We start from the raw sequence: 19,320 nt of genomic DNA, 5'->3' as shown, positions 1-19,320 counted from the left end.
CTGGTGGGGAGTAATAACAGGAGACTAAGATGTAGTGAATGTATGGAACTTAGGAACTGGGACTGTGAAAAAAAAACTGAGGGTATGTGGGAGAACTCACAGGATGGCTAAGATGTGAGTAGTCTTGGTGGGAGATGCCACAAGCTGAAAAAGAGAGAGAGAAGATTTACCATGCCAAATCTCGGTGTGTCACCTTAGGCAAACCCTTAAACCTGAAGAACTGAACAGAGCTCTCTGGCCACACCCACCACAAGCCTCTAGAGATTCATTGAAAGCATACAGTCCACTCACCTACAGAGTCATAGTACAATTAGAAAAGCCACCACAGCAGAAAAGAAAAAGAAGAAACCAAAGAGTATCTCCACAAATGTCAAACAACAAACACAATCAACAAACACAATAACCGAGGAAACAAGAACAAAGAAGACAACAAGACACCCCAAAAAGAACATGACACTTCAATACAAGATTATGAAGATGACGAGATAGAAGAAATGCAAGAAATGGAACTAAAAAAATCGAAGATAAGAATATTTAGAAGTAATCAAAAACAAATTCATGAACTACTGAAATCCATGCAGGAAATGAAAGAAAATCTCTCTCATGAAAATCTTAAGGAGGACTCAAAATGAAATGAGTTTAATAGAACATGAAATTGAGATATTGAAGAGAAATTGAAATCAAATGAATTCAATAGAACAAATAAAAAACACAGTTGAAAGCCTTAAAAACAGAATCAGTGAGGCAGAAGAGAGAATATCAGACTTAGAAGACAGAGCACAGGAAAGTATACAGTCAAACCAAAGAAGAGGAAATTAGAAATCGAAAAAATATTGTTGGGAACCTACAGGATACTATTAAAAATCCCAACATTTGAGTTCTAGGAGTCCCTGAAGGCATGGAGAGAGAGAAAGGATTAGAAGGCCTTTTTAGTGAGATGCTTGCAGAAAACTTTCCAGATTTGGAGAAAGAAAGAGTTATCCAAGTACAGGAAGCACACAGAACTCCCAATAAACATGACCAGAAGAGATCCTCACCACGACACATTGTAATCAAACTCACCGCAGTGAAGCATAAAGACAAGATTCTAAAATGTGCAAGAAATAAATGCCAGATTTCTCTTAGAGGATCTCCAATTAGACTCACAGCAGACTTCTCATCAGAAACCCTACAGGCTAGGAGGGAATGGTGAGATATAGCCTAAGTACTAAGAGAAAAAAACTTCCATTCCAGAATATCTGCAAAGCTCTCATTTGTGATTGAAGGTGAAATAAAGATCTTTCATAGCAAACAGAAATGGAAAGAATTTGTCACCACTCATCCAGCCCTGCAAAAGATGCTTAGTGATGTGTTACACGCAGAAACACAGAAACACGGTCATCAATATGAAAGAAGGTAAAGGAAGAAAACCTCACAATAAAAGATCACAGGAAGTTCAAAGTATATATTAGAAATATCTTTGGTAAAATGGCAGGGCAAAGTCACTACTTATCAATAGTCACATTGAATGTAAATGGCCTCAACTCTCCAGTTAAAAGACACAGACTGGATGGATGGACTGAAAAACAAAACCCATCTATTTGCTGCTTACAAGAAACACATCTTTCCAACGAAGGTGCATGCAGACTGAAAGTGAAAGGTTGGAAAAAGATATTCCATGCCAACAAAAACCAACAAAGAGCTGGTGTAGCCATCTTAATATCAGACAACATAAACTTTAACACAAAAACTGTTAAGAGAGACAAAGAGGGGCACTATATAATGATTAAAGGATCAATTCAACAAGAAGATGTAACTATTATAAATGTATATGCACCTAATTACAGGGCACTGGGCTATTTAAAAGATATGTTAAGGAACTTAAAGGGAGATTTAGACTCTAAAACAATAGTATTGGGGGACTTCAATACTCCACTTGCAGCAATGGACAGATCAGCCAGACAGAAAATCAATAAGGAAACAGTAGATTTAATTGACACTATAGGACAAATGGATCTAACAGATATCTACAGAACTTTTTCCCCATAACCTCCCTCCCACCTGCAAACATCCCATTTCCCATTCCCTCTCCCATCCCATTCTTCATCAAGATTCATTTTTAATTATCTTTATAATCAGAAGATCAACTTAGTATATATCTAAGTAAAGATTTCAACAGACTGCACCCACAGAGGCACACAAAGTATAAAGTACTGTTTGAGTAGTAGTTTTACCATTAATTCTCATAGTACAACACATTAAGGACAGAGATCCTAACGTGGAGTAAGTTCTCAGTGACTCCGGTTGTTGATTTAACAATTGAAACTCTTATTTATGATGCCAGTAATCACACGAGAATCTTGTCATGAGCTGCCAAGGCTATGGAAGCCTTTTGAGTTCAAAACTCTGACCTTATTTAGACAAGGCCATAATCAAAGTGGAAGTTCTGTCCTCCCTTCAGAGGAGAGTACCTCCTTCTTTGATGGCCTGTTCTTTCCGCTGAGATCTCACTCACAGGGATCTTTCATTTAGGTCATTTTTTTTTTTTGGCACAGTGTCTTGGCTTTCCAAGCCTGTGAAACTCTCATAGGATTTTAGCCAGATTCGAATGCCTTAAGGGCTCACTCTGAGGCCAGAGTACTGTTTAGGGCATCTGCCATTCTACGAGTTTTCTGTGTATCCTGCTTCCCATATTGGATCTCTTCTTTTTAATTCTATCAGTTAGTATTAGCAGACACTAGTCTTGTTTATGTGATCCCTTTGATACTTAATCCTATCATTATGATCAATTATGAACTTAAACTGATCACTTTGACTAGTAAGATAGCACTGATACATGCCACCTTCATGGGATTAATTTGGATTCCTCTGGCATGTTTCTAGCTTTATCATTAGGGGTAAGTCTGAGTGAGCATGTGCCGAACTGTACATCTCCTCCCGCTCTTATTCCAACTCTTATATTTAACAGGGTTCACTTTTCAGTTAAATTTAAACACCTAAGAATAATTGTGTGTTCACAAATAATTGTGTGTTATAGTTAAATTTAATTAATTAAATTGTGTTTCAGTTGAATTTAAACACCTAATAATAATTGTGTGTTAAAGAGTTCAACCAATGGTATTAAATAGAAAAAAAATACCAAAAGGAATAAAATAGTAAGTTGTTCCTTGTCAGGTCAAGGGCTAATCAAATCATTGTTTCTCACAGTGTCCATTTCACTTCTACAGGTTTTTTTTTTTAGGTGCTCAGTTAGTTGTCACAGATCAGGGAGAACACATGATATTTGTTGCTTTGATTGGCTTATTTCACTCAGCATGATATTTTCCAGATTCCCCCCTTTTGTTGCAAATGACCAGATTTCATTGTTTTTTACTGCTGTATAGTATTCTATGGAGTACATATCCATAATTTCTTTATCCAATACATAATTTCTTTATCCAATCTTCTATTGATGGGCATTTAGGTCGATTACATGTCTTAGCTATTGTGAATTGAGCTGCAATAAACATTGAGGTGCAGACAGCTCTTTTATTTGCCAATTTAATTTCCTTTGGGTAAACTCCAAGGAGTGGGATGGCTGGGTTGTATGGTAGGGCTATATTCAGGTTCTTGAGGAATCTCCAAACTGTCTTCCATAGTGGCTTTACCAGTTTACATTTCTACCAACAGTGGATTAATGTGCCTTTTCCCCTACATCATCAGCATCTGTTGTTAGTTGATTTCTGTATGTAAGCCATTTAACTGGGGTGAGATGAAACCTCATTGTGGTTTTGATTTGCATTTCCCTGATTGCTAGTGATCCTGAACATTTTTTCATGTGTCTATTGGCCGTTTGGATTTCCTCTTTTGAAAAATGTCTATTGAGGTCCTTGGCCCATCTCTTAAGTGGGTTGTTTGTTTTGTTGTTGAGGAGTTTCTTGATCTCTTTGTAGATTCTGGTTATTAAACCTTTATCTGTTGCATAGTTTGCAAATATTTTTTCCCATTCTGTTGGTTGCCTGATCACTTTCCTGACTGTTTCTTTTGCAGTATAGAAACTTCTCAATTTGATGCAATCCCAATTGTTAATTCTGGCTTTGACTGCCTGTGCCTCTGGGGTCTTTTCCAAGATCTTTGCCTTTGCCTATATCTTGCAGGGTTTCTCCAATGTTCTCTAATAATTTGATGGTGTCGGGTCATAGATTTAGATCTTTAATCCATGTTGAGTGAGTTTTTGTGTAAGGTGTAAGGTAGGGGTCTTGCTTCATGCTTCTGCATGTGGAAATCCAGATTTCCCAGCACCATTTGTTGAATAGACTGTCCTTGCTCCAGGAATTGGTTTTGGATCCTTGATCAAATATAAGTTGGCTGTAGATGTTTGGATTGATTTCTGGTGTTTCTATTCTGTTCCATTGGTCTATCCATCTGTTTCTGTACCAGTGCCATGCTGTTTTGACTATAACTGCCCTGTAGTATATCTTGAAATCTGGTATTTTGATGCCTCCAGGTTTGTTTTTGTTGTACAAGATTGCTTTGGCTATTCAAGGTCTACCTGTGTCTCCATATGAATTTCAGCATCATTTTTTCCAGATCTGAGAAGAATGTCTTTGGTATTTTGATTGGTATTGCATTGAATGTATAAATTGCTTTTGGGAGAATGGGCATTTTGATGATATTGATTCTTCCAATCCATGAGCATGGAAGATTTCTCCATTTTTTGGTATCCTCTTCTATTTCTTTTTTAAGGTTTTATAATTCTCATAGTAGAGATCTTTGATGTCCTTGGTTAAGTTTATTCCAAGATATTTGATTGTTTTTGTAGCTATTGTGAATGTGATTGATCTTAGAAGTTCTTTCTCAGCTGTGGCGTTGTCTGTGTATACAAAGGCTGTTGATTTTTTGTGCATTGATTTTATATCCTGCTACTTTGCCAAACTCTTCGATGAGTTCCAATAGTCTCTTAGTAGCGTTCTTTGGATCCCCTAAATAAAGAATCATATCATCTGCAAAGAGGGATAGTTTGACTTCTTCCTTCCCAATTTGTTTTCCTTTACTTTCTTTTTCTTGCCTGATGGCTCTGGCTAAAACTTCCAGTACTATATTGAATAGCAATGGTAAGAGTGAGCATCCCTGTCTGGTACCAGATCTCAGTGGAAATGCTTCCAACTTTTCCCCATTCAATAGGATGCTGGCTGTGGGTTTTTCATAGGTTTCTTTGATTGTATTGAGGAATGTTCCTTCTATACCCAACTTGCTTCGAGTTTTCATCATGAAAGGGTGTTGTATTTTATTGAATGCTTTCTCTGCATCTATTGAGAGAATCATATGGTTTTTCTTCTGCAGTCTGTTAATGTAGTGTATTACGTTGATTGTTTTGCGAATGTTGAACCATCCCTGCATACCGGGGATGAATCCCACTTGGTCTGGGTGGTTGATCTTTCTGATGTGTTGTTGCATTCTGTTGGCCAGATTTTTATTGAGGATTTTTGTGTCTATGTTCATAAGGGAATTGGTCTGTAATTCTCTTTCTCTGTTGCATCTTTTTCAGGTTTAGGAATTAAGGTGATGCTGGCTTCATAGAAGGAATTTGGGAGGATTCCCTCTCTTTCAATTGTTTTGAATAGTTTGAGAAAAATTCTAATTAGTTCTTCTTTAAATGTCTGGTAGAATTCAGCAGTGAATCCATCTGGTCCTGGGCTTTTCTTTGTTGGGAGTGCCTTTATTACTGATTCAATTTCTGACTTGGTTATAGGGGGAGGGAAACTTTTAAAGCGAACACATAGCTTTTCAGAGAAACCACTATCAGAACATGCCAGTAACTATAGATTCCTAGCTTAGGCCCCCAAAGATTAGGAATGGGACTGATCGCCCCCTTGACCTGCATCCTATTAAAGGTTTCCTCTGGTCTACTTTATCAGAAACTAGGGGGAAAGAGAAGCAAGCTAGGCAACAGGAGCAATGGAAAGATAGGTGGCGGGTCATTAATGGCTGCTTTACACATGATCTGCCATCAAGGAGACCCAATAGGCCAGTCCACAGCAAATGGTTTTCTATGTGGAAAGTCAGGGCTTTGGATGGATACAGAAGTCAACTTATAAAGTGACCTGACAGCTCTGCCAGCCAAGAATTGGGTCACTGGAAACAAAATTGCCCTAGGGGTTGAGGACTTCTGGGTCAGAGCCACAGATGCCATTTGCTTTAAGCTGAAAAAAGCCCTTCATTCAACCCAGCTTCCAAAGTATTCACCACTGTTTGGGGGATGGCCAAGGAGGGTTAATAGCTTTGAAGAACTGTAAATTTCCTTTTAGAGATGCCACCTGCCTTCTGTACAGGCCAGCTCTCCACCCAGTCCAGCTAGGTAATGGAAATCAATAGGATGCCTTCCCTAAGGAGGTTCACATCTCCCTTTTGATGTCTCTTCCAGAACCCCATGTGAAGAGATAGATAGGTCTGGGCCTTACACCTGGCCAGGCCTCAAAGCCCACCTGATTATTATCAGGCCCCTTCTGTCAGTTTCTATTTTCCCCTCAATGGGAAAACTTGCTTGTGGTTTAGAGAAAGCACCTTTCTTAGGTCCTCTAATAATGACTCTGTTCTTTGTTTTAGACCCTGTGAGTTTAATATGCTTGTTAGACTTGTTTTCTCCAGACTTGAAACAGCGAAATTCTAGATGGCCATGCTCACGAAACCTCGAATGGAAGCAGTTTCTGCAAGCTGGCACTGCATCCCACTTGAAGGTACCTTCTGCTGAGAAGCCACCTCCTGCTGGAACCCTGTCTTGACTGCCATTCCCCGTGATGCCCATTTCAGCATGAAGCAGCCAGAGTGGTCATTGCCCAGTTACCCTAACAGAAGTTAGGGTCCATTCTTCTAGGGAGGGAGTTGGGTTAATAGGCAATCAGTGTGGTCCCAGTGGAAACTGAGCGTGCAAAATCTTTAGCAAGATCAAAAGTGCCTGCCTGCCCGCTCCTTGAAAGCATCCAATCTTATCAAGAGAATGGAAAGGGAACAGTGATTCCTTCTAAGCTCCCAGTTCATTGTAAAGTAAATTAGATATCCCACCCTTCTGATCCAGACAGGATAAAAGATTGCAATTCATGTCTTTTGATGGGTTCTGTCCCAGCCTTGTAACTGTATGTCAAGTTTTATTCTTCCTCAAAATTGTGCTTAAAAACCCCAGTACTACTGGCCCCTATGGATTTTTTCCTCTCTTGGAGTTCCCCTCCATGACACTCTGGCTGGAGGTCTTTGACTCTAATAAATCTTGCTTCTAAATCTAAAAAAAAAAAAAAAAGTAAAGAAGCTGTATGGTGTATTCCATTTTCTGGGCTGAGTCTTCAAGTTTCTATTATTTAAATATTAAAGTAATAAACCAGAAAAAACATATTAATAAAATATATCTTAATAAACAATACCCTTTAAGATTGAAGCGAAGATCATAAGTAAGATTAAATTAGATTAAACTCTGTGATACATAACAAGTTATAGATTGCTCTGACAAGTTCGATTTGGTAGGGTTCAGAAAGCCTAGAAACATGGTGAAAATTGTGTACTTTTGGTACTATTCTCTGCTAATTTCATTGCTTTGCATTTAAAGAAGCAGCTGATGGTTTATAAAAACTAAATTGAGCAAATGATTTGAAGATTTTAATGAATAAATTACTTAAAAATAAACTTCTTTAATGTTTCTCAATTCTTCAGATGTCTTGTAAATGATATAATAGGACTTTAGATTTGCACAAAAAAACTAGGAATTGTTATATAATGGAGGTGACAGTGCAGCGAGGAGTATCAAGTAAATATGTAATATATAACTTATCAGGAGGGAAAAATGTACTCTTCCCCTCGAATCTGTCCATGTAAAAAGCAAAACTTTACAACTTTAAAAACAAATATAGGAGAATGAATTTTGGATTTGATGGCTTTACTAATCTGTAAAGGCAAAGCCTGTAGAAGGGTAGTGTTTATTACTCATGCTAGAGTTCAGTTGGGTGCTCACTGGACAGCCGTCCATTGGTGATCCAGGAATTCAGGGGCTTTTCATCTGCTGGTTCTGCCTTATAGAGTCTTGAGGTCCTCTGTGGATTTCTTCCCATCTACATTATGATGAAAGGGAAAAGAACATGGGGAATCCTGCAGAAGTTTTCAGAAGAGAAACTTGCACCCTACTAGTCCTCCTCTGATGAGCCACACAGGTGGGGCTTGGGAAAGGTTGTAGTGTAGCAGCCCATTAAGGAAGAGAGAACATGGATTTTGGAAAACAGCCAGAACCAAGGGTGAGTGCTTTCTTAAGACACAAGCATCTGAAATTCTAAGTGAAAACTGTGATAAATCTGACCATACTAAAATTAAACTTCTTAATGAGGAAGGTGGATTTGCAAAATTAAAATATAAGCCAAGACTGGAAAAAGATACAATAACATATACAATAGAGTTATGCAGGACACACACACATACATGCAAACGTACAGTCTCCATGGGTTAATCTGAAATAGGCAACGTAAGAAAAATGGGAGTGTAATTTGGCACAAGCATTCACTGAAGAAGGTTATTGAATGCTATATAAGACTAGATGTTCACCCTTTCAGAAATCACAGAGATGCAAATTAAACAACAAAAGAAAACACCATTTTGTATCATAGCTTGGCAAAATTTAAAAGTTCTGAAAATACCACATGTTGGTAAAGGTATAAGGAAATAAAAACTTTTCATCCATTCCTTATGGGATTATAAATTACTGCAATCTCCTTGGAAAATAACTTGGCAACATCTAGAAACATTGGAACGTGTGAACATTAGAGAGAATAAGCTTGAGGTATCCAATTCTAAGTAGAGCCCTTGACAAAACTTTCTCTGGTTCTTTTTTTTTATTATTTATTTTTAATTTTTTTAACAGGCAGAGTGGACAGTGAGAGGGAGAGACAGAGAGAAAGGTCTTCCTTTGCCGTTGGTTCACCCTTCAATGGCTGCTGTGGCCGGCGTACCACACTGATCCAAAGGCAGGAGCCAGGTGCTTCTCCTGGTCTCCCATCCTCCACTGCACTCCCTGGCCACAGCAGAGAGCTGGCCTGGAAGAGGGGCAACCGGGACAGAATCCCATGCCCCGACTGGGACTAGAACCCGGGGTGCGGAGGATTAGCCTAGTGAGCCACGGCGCCAGCCTCTCTGGTTCTTACAAGAAAAGTCTTGTGGGGGTATTCAGCGAAGTGAAGTTTAATAACATAAATCTAGACAATCTACCTTTGTAGCAAAAAGTGAATGGAGAAATTAATATAACTCCTCATAGCTATTGAACAAAATAGACGTATATTTGTAAATATAAGAAGAAATTTTAACATTTTCATGTTGAATAAAATAAGAAAATTACAATAAAATTAATTGAATGTAACCTTCATATACACTAGAAAAAACTGCCCATATATGTATTTATTCATCTTTATAGCAAAACTATACACACACACACACAAATAATGGAAGATAGGCATGGAATTTATGACAGTAGGTGCCTCTCGAGCAGGCGGATGGAGAGTTAGAATGGGGAGGGTAACATATAGGGTCCAGCTTTGCATATTTGTGTATCTTTCATTTTTATAAAAGAAACTGAAGCAATTATTTATTGTAATATTGCCATATTTTATGTACTTTCAGCATTTTAACTTGCAGGCAGAAATCTTCATTTCATCCCCACTTATTGTAGGCCTCATTACTAGTATTCTTTGATCTTAGCACTGAAGCCATTTCATGTCTTAGAGAAAAACATGAACATGAGTATTTTATGCTCATAAAATTATAACAAACCATTGTGTTCTCATAACTTAAAGATTTCTTGGTTGGTGAGCATCACCCAAAAGCCTTATTCTGATGAAAGAGACAAACATAGAGCATTAAGGAGTGTTTTAAGAAGTGGATGTGTGATACCTGGCCAAACTAGAATGATAGGGATATGCGTTAGATAGCTCTGAAGAATCGTAAATCCATCAGTGTGGCTTTCTTGATCTGCCAGGGAGAAGTAGCTCTCTTGGCATTGGCATCAAAGTCAAGTCAGACCAGATGCTCTCCCATTAAAATATGGAAAAAACATAATTATAAGTCAGGGTTCCAGTACACCCACCTAGTGATTTTGATTAGAAAAGGTTGCGGTACAGGAATTACTGCTTAAAGAATTTTTGGTGGTATTTGAGATCTAGACTTGTAGCCAAGGATGACACCTGGAGAAATACTATAATAGCTCACCTGATGATGGGACTGTTCTGTCTGCCTTTATCTGTAAACTGCATGTCTGGGGTTCCCCAAAGGCAGATTCTGAGATTTGGGGTTAGGTGCTGGTAGTTCATATGCACAGTTATTGCAGAAAGCAAGGATGAAGACTGGGGAGATGGAGGCTGGGAAAAGGGGAAAAGCAACACAATATGCATTGATGTACAGGTTATTACTGTGGGCAACTGGAACTTACTTCCTCCAGGGATCCTCTTAGAGATCAATTAGAAAGCATCTTGCAATTTCCCTTCCAAGATGAGAGGCTGTTACTTGTTTAGGCTTGGTGCCAGTGGAGTCAGCATATTGAGACTTGTGGGTTCCATCTCCACCAGCTGCGAATATTCCATGAGTTTTCATGTTGGGGGCTTGTGATGGGATACAGGTACATGCTCACAACAGCTGTGTTAAAACAAAGTGGGGGAGGGGGTGTGACATGGGCCATAAAACATGCTTGCTGTTTTGAGAAATCAGATTCTGTTTCTCAGCGGTTGGTTTCATACTCACACTACAGTAGTCTGGGGCTTAGATTGACACTGCTGCAGTTGTTGGTTAAGAGCAAAACCATATCCAGGACCCTAGCTGCAAGGGAATCTGGAAAATTTGAATTTTAGATTTCCAACCTCTGCAGGACTAGACAAGACCTTAGAAGAATATTGGTAGAGAGGTAAAAGTTTACTTTGGTACAAACATTTTTGAAATCTAGCTATAGTTTTTGTTTTAAATAACCCTTCCTTCCTTCCTTCCTTCCTTCCTTCCTTCCTTCCTTCCTTCCTTCCTTCCTTCCTTCCTTCCTTCCTTCCTTCCTCTATTGATTTATTTATTTGAAAGGTAGTGTTAGAGGATGAGAGAAAGAATTTTCCATCCAGGAGCCAGGAGCTTCTTCCAGGTCTGCCATGTGCATGCAGGGGCCCAAGTACTTGAGCCATTTTCTGCTGCTTTCCCAGGCAAATTAGCAGGGAGCTTATCTGAACTAGAGCAGCCAGAATTCAAACTGGCATTTATATAGGATGCTGGCACCACAGGTGGTGGCTTCACCTGTGCAGCCATAGTGCCAGCCCCAATGACACGCATTTTCCATGAACTTTTTAACACCTCTTGTGCATAGATTTCAAAATTTTTCACACCGAAAGAAATTTATCTTTTCAAAAAAGGAAATTCAGTTTTTCCAATGTCTATTTATTTGAGAGGCAGATAGAAGATAGGGAGAGCTCTCACATGTTGTCTCACTCCTCAAATGACCCCAGCAACTAGGAGACAAAAGTCAGGAAGGAGGAACTCAATGCAAGTCTCCTACATGAGTGACAGGATTTCCAACCACTCAAGTCATCACTGCTGCTTTCCAGGGTGCATGCTAGCAGGGAGCTGGAATCAGGAGCCAGAACGAATTGAATTCATGTACTCTAACGTGGGATGTGAGCATCCAAACCAGAGTCTTAACTGTTTGCTCAAATGCTCACTCAAAATGTATCTTTTTTTTTTTGACAGGCAGAGTGGACAGTGAGCGAAAGAGACAGAGAGAAAGGTCTTCCTTTGCTATTGGTTCACCCTCCAATGGCTGCCGCGGCTGGCGCGCTGCGGCCAGCGCACCGTGCTGATCCGATGGCAGGAGCCAGGTGCCTATCCTGGTCTCCCATGGGGTGCAGGGCCCAAGCACTTGAGCCATCCTCCACTGCATTCTCTGGCCACAGCAGAGAGCTGGCCTGGAAGAGGGGCAGCCGGGACAGAACCGGCGCCCCAACCGGGACTAGAAACCGGTGTCCCTGCGCCGCAAGGTGGAGGATTAGCCTAGTGAGCTGCAGCGCCGGCCTCAAAATGTATCTTTTAATTCAATTTTACATGAGCCTTTTGCAGTACCCTTATGCTACCCAGCTGGACTTACCCAAGTATCATGTATCCGACCTGTTGAGCCTTTCCTCCCAGTTCTGTTGCTTTGTGATTTTGCTTGGGTAGCATCTGCCCGTGAAGCCAGCCATGTCCACCATTAGGCCCTTCACCAAGTTTACCTCAGTGAAAGATGAGGTTGGGGTGGCATTGTAGTTCAGGGATCACATCGTTTACCTCTCCCACAATCTTAGAGCTTTGTTTTCTCAGCTCTTATCACAATTAGAAAGCTATTTTAACAGCTGTCGATTTACTCTCTGTCTCTCTGCTAGGTCAGAGACCTATTGAGGCAGAGATCTTGCCCCGGCTTGTTTGTTGCTATCTCTGGCACCTAGAATATGCCTGACTCTGAAAGACAGCTTCTCAATGCATAGTCTTTGAATAAATTAATAGAAAACACGAACAGCAGGGGATATGTTTCTTTCATCTGTAGACGGATGATTGATCAGTGAACCAGGAATAAACAACCTACATTCAGCACTGGTTTTGAAAACAAGGACAGGAAGAGAAGGGTCTGGTCTAAAGTGACTAAATTATTCCACTGAAGGAATGTGATATTTTTCTCTCTTGCTGTTATCTAAGGGCTGCTATTTCCAGTCCTTGAGTGCAACAGACATTAGTGAACAAGGCAGGTGGTTGCAGGGTATTTGGAAGAAAAGGCAGTGTGATAATTTCACACCCTGGTTTGTTTGGGGGTTCTAAAGACAACATGGTGTGTGATACAGGAAAATATGGGATCCTATTAAGGGGAAATTTTCAATAATTGGAATGAAAGGAAAAATGACCTTTCAAAATGGGACGCATATGGTATAGAGTGTTTTCTAAGGACTTCTGTAATTTCAGTTCAGCTAACTCTAAATAGCTGTACATCTTCTTACACGTTAGAATGGGAATCCGGTACGTAATGATGCCTACTGTAATATGGGCTATCTGATGTTTCAGGAAATGTTTGGGATTTATCATTTCTTCTAACCCTTGGAATAAACTTATGTGAGGTATTATTATATCCTCATGTTATAGAGAAGGACACTGATGCTTGGAAGGATTAGTAATATCTTCAAGGTCATGCAGCCACCAGGTGAGGATTTCCAGGTCTGACTCCAGAGCACCTGTTCTTAACCACTGTATGGAGCACCAGGCTGCTGGGTCAGCTGACCTGCTTTCAAATTCAGGATTTCCCTTCCCAAGTTGTGTGACTAAGAACAGCTGGGCCTCAACTCCCTCAGCAATAAGGTGTTTCTGGGAATTGGAGACAATGAAACAGGGTGCTTTCCCAGTAGGTGCTCAATCTACAGTCTCAGCGCTGTGTAGATCATCTGTTTAGACAATGGGAGGTTAGGACACCAGGATATGGGGAGGTGTTGAAGAGCAGAGAGCACCCACTTGTCTGGTGATATCAATGGTAGGCTGTGAGCTCCTTGCTTTTTCCATTTTCTCTCCTCTTCAAAATTTGCAGAGGCAGGGCCATGCACCCATGCACTTACTTGGAGTGAGTGTGAGCTTCAGGATGCTACTCTCAGAAGTATCGTTATGTTGTACCAGTGAAATGCTCGCCATCACTAGATTGTGAACATATCCCTCATCTCCCAGTTTCCTTGTACCCCTTTGTAATGTCTTCTTCCAGCCTCTGCCTCATGTCCCCAGGAAACATCTGATATGCTCTCCATCACTATAGATCAGTTTTTATTTTCTGGAATTTGACATTCATACAATAATACAGTAAGCGCTGGTTTTTATCTTGCATTTTTCATTCAGCATAATGATTTTGAGATTCACCCATGTTGTTGCTGATATCAACAGCATCCTTTCACATTGCTGATGAGTATTAGTTTGTATGAAGGTTCCAGAATTTTTACAGTTCTTTGAATTTTATTTTGACAGTTTATTGAGATATAGTTGTTACACAAAACTGCACATATTTAATTATACAACTTGAAGAGTTTGGACATATGTGTATATCTGTGAAATAACCAATACACTCAAGGTTATATACGTATCTATTCATATATATGGATATATGCATAGATTATATGTATTCATCATTTTCAAAAACACTGCTTCTTCATGCTTTTTGGTGGTAAGAACAGGTAACAAGATATCTATTCGCTTAGCAACAATTTTCAGCACAGAGTACCATACTGAACACTGTAGGCAGTGTGATGTGCGGCAGATCCTAGAATGTATTCATCTTGTGTAACTGAAACTTTATACTCACCGAGCAACAACTCTCCATTTCCCTTCCTCCAACCACCTGCCTACCACCATTTTACTCTCTGCTTCTTTGAGTGGGACTGTGTTCGATATCTCATATAAATGATAGCATGCAGTATTTGTCCTTTTGTGACTGCTATGTCACTCAGAATAATGTCCTTCAGATTTGTCCATGTTGTAAATACCAGATTTTCTTTATCCATTTATCTGTTGATGGACATTTAGATTGTTTCCATATCTTGGCTATTATGAAGAATACTTGCAATGAATATAAAAGTGCACATATCTGTTTGAGGTCCTAATTTCAATTATTTTAAGTATATAAGCAGAAGTTCGATTGCTGGATCGTATGTTCATTCTATGTTTAATTTTTTGGGAAACTTCCATACTGTTTTGCATAGTACCTGCACCACTTTACATTCCCACCAGCAATATATGAAGGTTCTAATTTCTCTACATCCTCTCCAACACTTCTTCCCTCCTCCGTCCTTCCTTCTTCCCTTCCTATGTCTGTTTCTGTCTCTCTCTCTCTTTTGGATACCAGCCATTCTAACAATGTGAGCTGATATTTCATTGAGGTTTGATTTGAATTTTCCTGGTGGTTAGTGGTGCTGAGCATCTCTCTCTCTATTTTTTGACTTTTTGTATGTCTTCTTAATGGAGAAATGTCTGTTCAATTCTTTGTACATTTTCAAAATTGTTTTTCTTTTTGCTATTGAGTTGTACATATTCCTTACGTATTTTGGATATTAATTGTTTATCAAATCTGTAGTTCATAATTTTTTTTTCCATTTCTTAACTTGTCTTTTACTGTATTGTTTCCTTTACGGTGTAGTAGCTTCTGAATTTGATGTAATCCCATTTGTCTAATTTTGCTTTCTTTGCTTGTGCTTTGGCTATATCTGAGAAATAATCTTCAAGCCCAATGTCTTGGAGCATTCACTTACTTGTACCTTTGGGTTGTTTTAGTTATTCTTACAAATACAGCTGATATGAACATTTGTGTATGTGTCTTTATACAGATGTACGCTTTCATTTACTTTAGATAAATACCTACATGATCATGTGAGAGATAAATGTTTATCTTTTCTAGGAATTGCAAAAGTGTTTACATCAGAGTGTCTTAATGTTTTACTCATATGAATGTCACACATTCCATATTAAGGTTATTTCTAAGAAGTTGTTCTTCTTTATTGCTGTTGTAGCAAAGTATTGGATTTTTAAAACTATTTTACATTTTAATTAATCATTACTTGTGTTCCTGAAGGATATTAGTTTCTGTAGTTGCTCCTTTTGCAATTTGCCACATTACTATTATATTATTTTATGTGAATTAGTTTTTTCATTGATCCACATCCTTGGAAACAAACATAGCTTTACCCATTCCTTTTTAATTCTCATTCCTATAACTGATTTGCTTTGTCTAATTACATGGCCAACACTTCCGGTTCAATGTTGAATAGTCGAGGAAATAGTGAATATACTTTCTGTATTTTGATCTTGGCAGTGTTTCCTTACTAAATAAGATGCTGCTAAGACAGTATTTAGGGCTGGGCAGTTTTTGCTTTGGTTAAGTCGTCCCGTGGGATGCCTGCATCTCAAGGCAGAGTCCTGGCTTTTCTGCTTTGGATCCAGATTCCTTCTAACACACACCTTGGGAGGGAGCAGATAATGGCTCAAGTAGTTGGTTCCCTGCCACCCACTGGGAGACTTTGATAGAGTTTCAGGTTTTGGCTTCAGCTTGGTTTAGCTCTAGCTGTTATGGGTATTTGGGAACTGAACTGGAAGATGGAAGATCTTTCTCTGTCTCTGTCTTGTCTCTCTTTGTCTAGCTACCTTTAAAATAATGAAAAAAATAAAAATAAAAATAAAAATTTGAAAGGAAAAAAACCAACAACATTAATGGCCAGAAATATAATATAATATAATATATATATATATATATATATATATATACACACGTGTGTGTCTGTGTGTGTATGAAAGTATTTAGCACGTACATGAACTTTCGTATACATATGAAAGAGTTCAGTGATAATAACACTGAGAACACACATTGAATATGGATGCTATTCAAGCATTTCTAGCAATAATCACATTTTTCCTTTGATCTATTAATTTGCTGGGTTATACTAATATAATTTCTACTATGAAACCAACCTTGATTTTCTGGAATAAATGTCATTCAGTCATCTGCTTTCATTTTTGAAGGACTTTTTTGGAGAGGGGGCTGGGCATGAAATCTTGTTTGGCAGCTCTTTTATTTTCGTATTTTAGAAATATCCTTCCATTGATTTTCTTCTCTAATTTCTGTTGAAAAGCCGGCTACAGCTGTTCCTTTGAAGGTAAGGTATCTTTTTTTATCTGGCTGCTTTTAAGGCATTTACTTTATCTTTGATTTTTAGCAGTTTTACTGTGATGTGCTTAGAAGTAGTTTTCTTTATATTTATGCCACATGTGGGTTAAAGAGTTTCTTTAATCTGTAGCAAGTTTTGGAAACTTATCGGTCAATATGTTTGCAAATATTTGTTTGCCTAAGCCTGTTTTCTTATTTTGAGATTTCAATTATAGATACATGACAAGTATTCAATGTGTCCCATATATCTCATGCACTTTTCTGCATTTTCCATTTCAAATTTTTTATTTGCTTTAATTTCTCTGTTCTCTAGTGATTACTGGGCATTAATATTCACTTCATTTTTAAAATGCTATTAAAGATGTGTACTGTTTTTTTCAATTTTATTTAGCTTTTCAGTTCTAAAATTCTTTTTTTTTCAACTTTTATTTAATAAATATGAATTTCTGAAGTACAACTTTTGAATTATAGCATCTTTTCCCCCTATATCCTCCCTCCTATCCGCAACCATCCCATCTCCCACTCTCTCTCCCATCCCATTCTTCATCATGATTCATTTTCAACTATCTTTATCTACAGATCAACTTAGTATATACTAAGTAATGATTTCAACAGACTGCACACACACAGACACACAAAGTATAGAGTACTGTTTGAGTAGTAGTTTTACCATTAATTCTCATTCTAAAATTCTTATTTGATGCTATTAAAATGAATTTCAGTTTTCTGATGTTTCCCATTTTCCATCTATTTCTTCAAATAGCTCACTTCAGTCTCAGTGGCAGTTGAGTGTATGGTATCCCCCATGTGTGGATGAACTGCAGATCTCCTTGTGTCAAACCCTGCCCCTTGCCCTTGTTGTTCAGCTGTTTCCATCACTTTTCATGCCTCCAGATTTTTGACTGAACGCTGGATGTTGTAAATAAAAAGTGCATGTTGTTTGTGGAGTGATCTTTCTCCAGGTGGATTCAGTGTTCCTGTGGCAAGCAAGTGGGGACGAGCACATCACCTGGTCCCAGGTGAGGCTGGGCTTCAGGCTTCCTGGGCTGGTCTGTTTCAGGTTTGCTCTTCATCCTAGTGTGTGTCTCAGTGGTGTCTATCAGGGTTCCTCTTCCTTCAAGGGGCTTGGTCTCCAACTTTGACTTCCCTAGTGCTACGTTGCTGAATGTCCTTTAATTTTTAGCCTTTTATTAGTTATGCTAGATCTAGATGAGTTACTTCAAAAAGTTCATGGAAAATGGAATAAAAGGTAAGTTTATTTTGCTGCCAAAAAGACCTGAAACCCATGCATTGCAGGGCATCTTCAAAAATTCATAGAAATGCAAATTATGAAAAAATTGTGTATGGATTTCAAAATTTTTTGCATCAAAGTAACCTGATCTTTTGATTTTATTTTCCTACAAACTTTTTTGAAGCACCCTTGTATACACAGCTTGGGAATCAGACAATTTCTTGAAGGGAAATTTTGTGCAGAATTTCTCTAGGGATCTATTTCTTTTTCTGGGACATTTCTCCCTGAAATCCTGACTGCACTGTTAGCCCTGAGCTTATATTTCCATCCGTCTATCGCAGGGAGACTTCCACTTGCTCTAGGCTGCTTTTTTGACCCTCTCTGCCTTGTACTGTGAACTGGAAAATGCCCTAAGAGCAGAAAACGACATCAGATGCAGGGGTCATCTTCGGGCCTTCTTCTTGGGGAAATTTTGGTTTCTCTTGTCTCATTCAGCTCCCTTGATTGCTCTCAGGTACTTGCAACAGTTGTTTGCTTTTGTATTTTGTAGCTGAACACAGTGGAAGAAAATATTTAGTCCACAGGTGCAACCTACTAATGCTGATATATTTTTAAGGAGTAGAGGGGACATCTACATGTTAGGGAGTTCTTCAAAGTTCCCTTAGTCAAAGTACAAAGGTCACGCCTTCCCAGGGTCTGCCAAAGATCACCAGGGACTGCCTAGGATCAGCCTGCCCCGTCTCCAGGCCCTTACATACTGAATCTGATTTTGTAGCTTTTTTTTTTTTTTTTGAGAATATTGGTCTGATACAAGAAACTCCATTACAGGTGGAAGCAGAGTTCTCTTTAAATAGATTCACTTTGATATAAACCAATTACCTACTCTTCTAAGCAATAATATTCATGATATCGCTGGTTTGATGTGCTAGTGAACTTTCCTTTAGAAAGAAAACATATTGAAATAAATGCATATTAAAAGATTCATCTGGGTACATTCTAAAATAATTTCCTACCTTTTGAATATGTATACCACGCTTGGGAATTTTTCTGGGGCATACTCAAAAGGTCATTCTTAGCATCATTTCTCTGATATAGTAGGAATGCAGCAGGAACCCTCAGTCTAATCCCAGTGCTGCCATTTACTTGTTTGCTGTGGTCTGAATGTCTGGCCCCCAATTTCCTGTGTTGACATCCATCACTAGCATGATAGAACTAAGAGATGGTGCCTAGGAGGTGCTTACCTTGGACTTTTAGCCTCCAGAACTGTGAGACATAAATTTCTATTATTTATTAGTTGTACAGACTAAGGCATTTTGCTTAGTCTGCTATAGCAGACTACGACTGCTGGATCTGTGTGGACAAACCGCATGATCTCTCTGAGTGTCTGTTGTAAAACCCAGGGAGTCCAGCATTCCCTAAACTGTTC

The sequence above is a fragment of the Lepus europaeus genome, chromosome 4, assembly GCF_033115175.1.
Source record: "Lepus europaeus isolate LE1 chromosome 4, mLepTim1.pri, whole genome shotgun sequence".
Classification (NCBI taxonomy): Eukaryota; Metazoa; Chordata; class Mammalia; order Lagomorpha; family Leporidae; genus Lepus; species Lepus europaeus.
Note: the sequence above shows the minus strand (reverse complement) of the source record.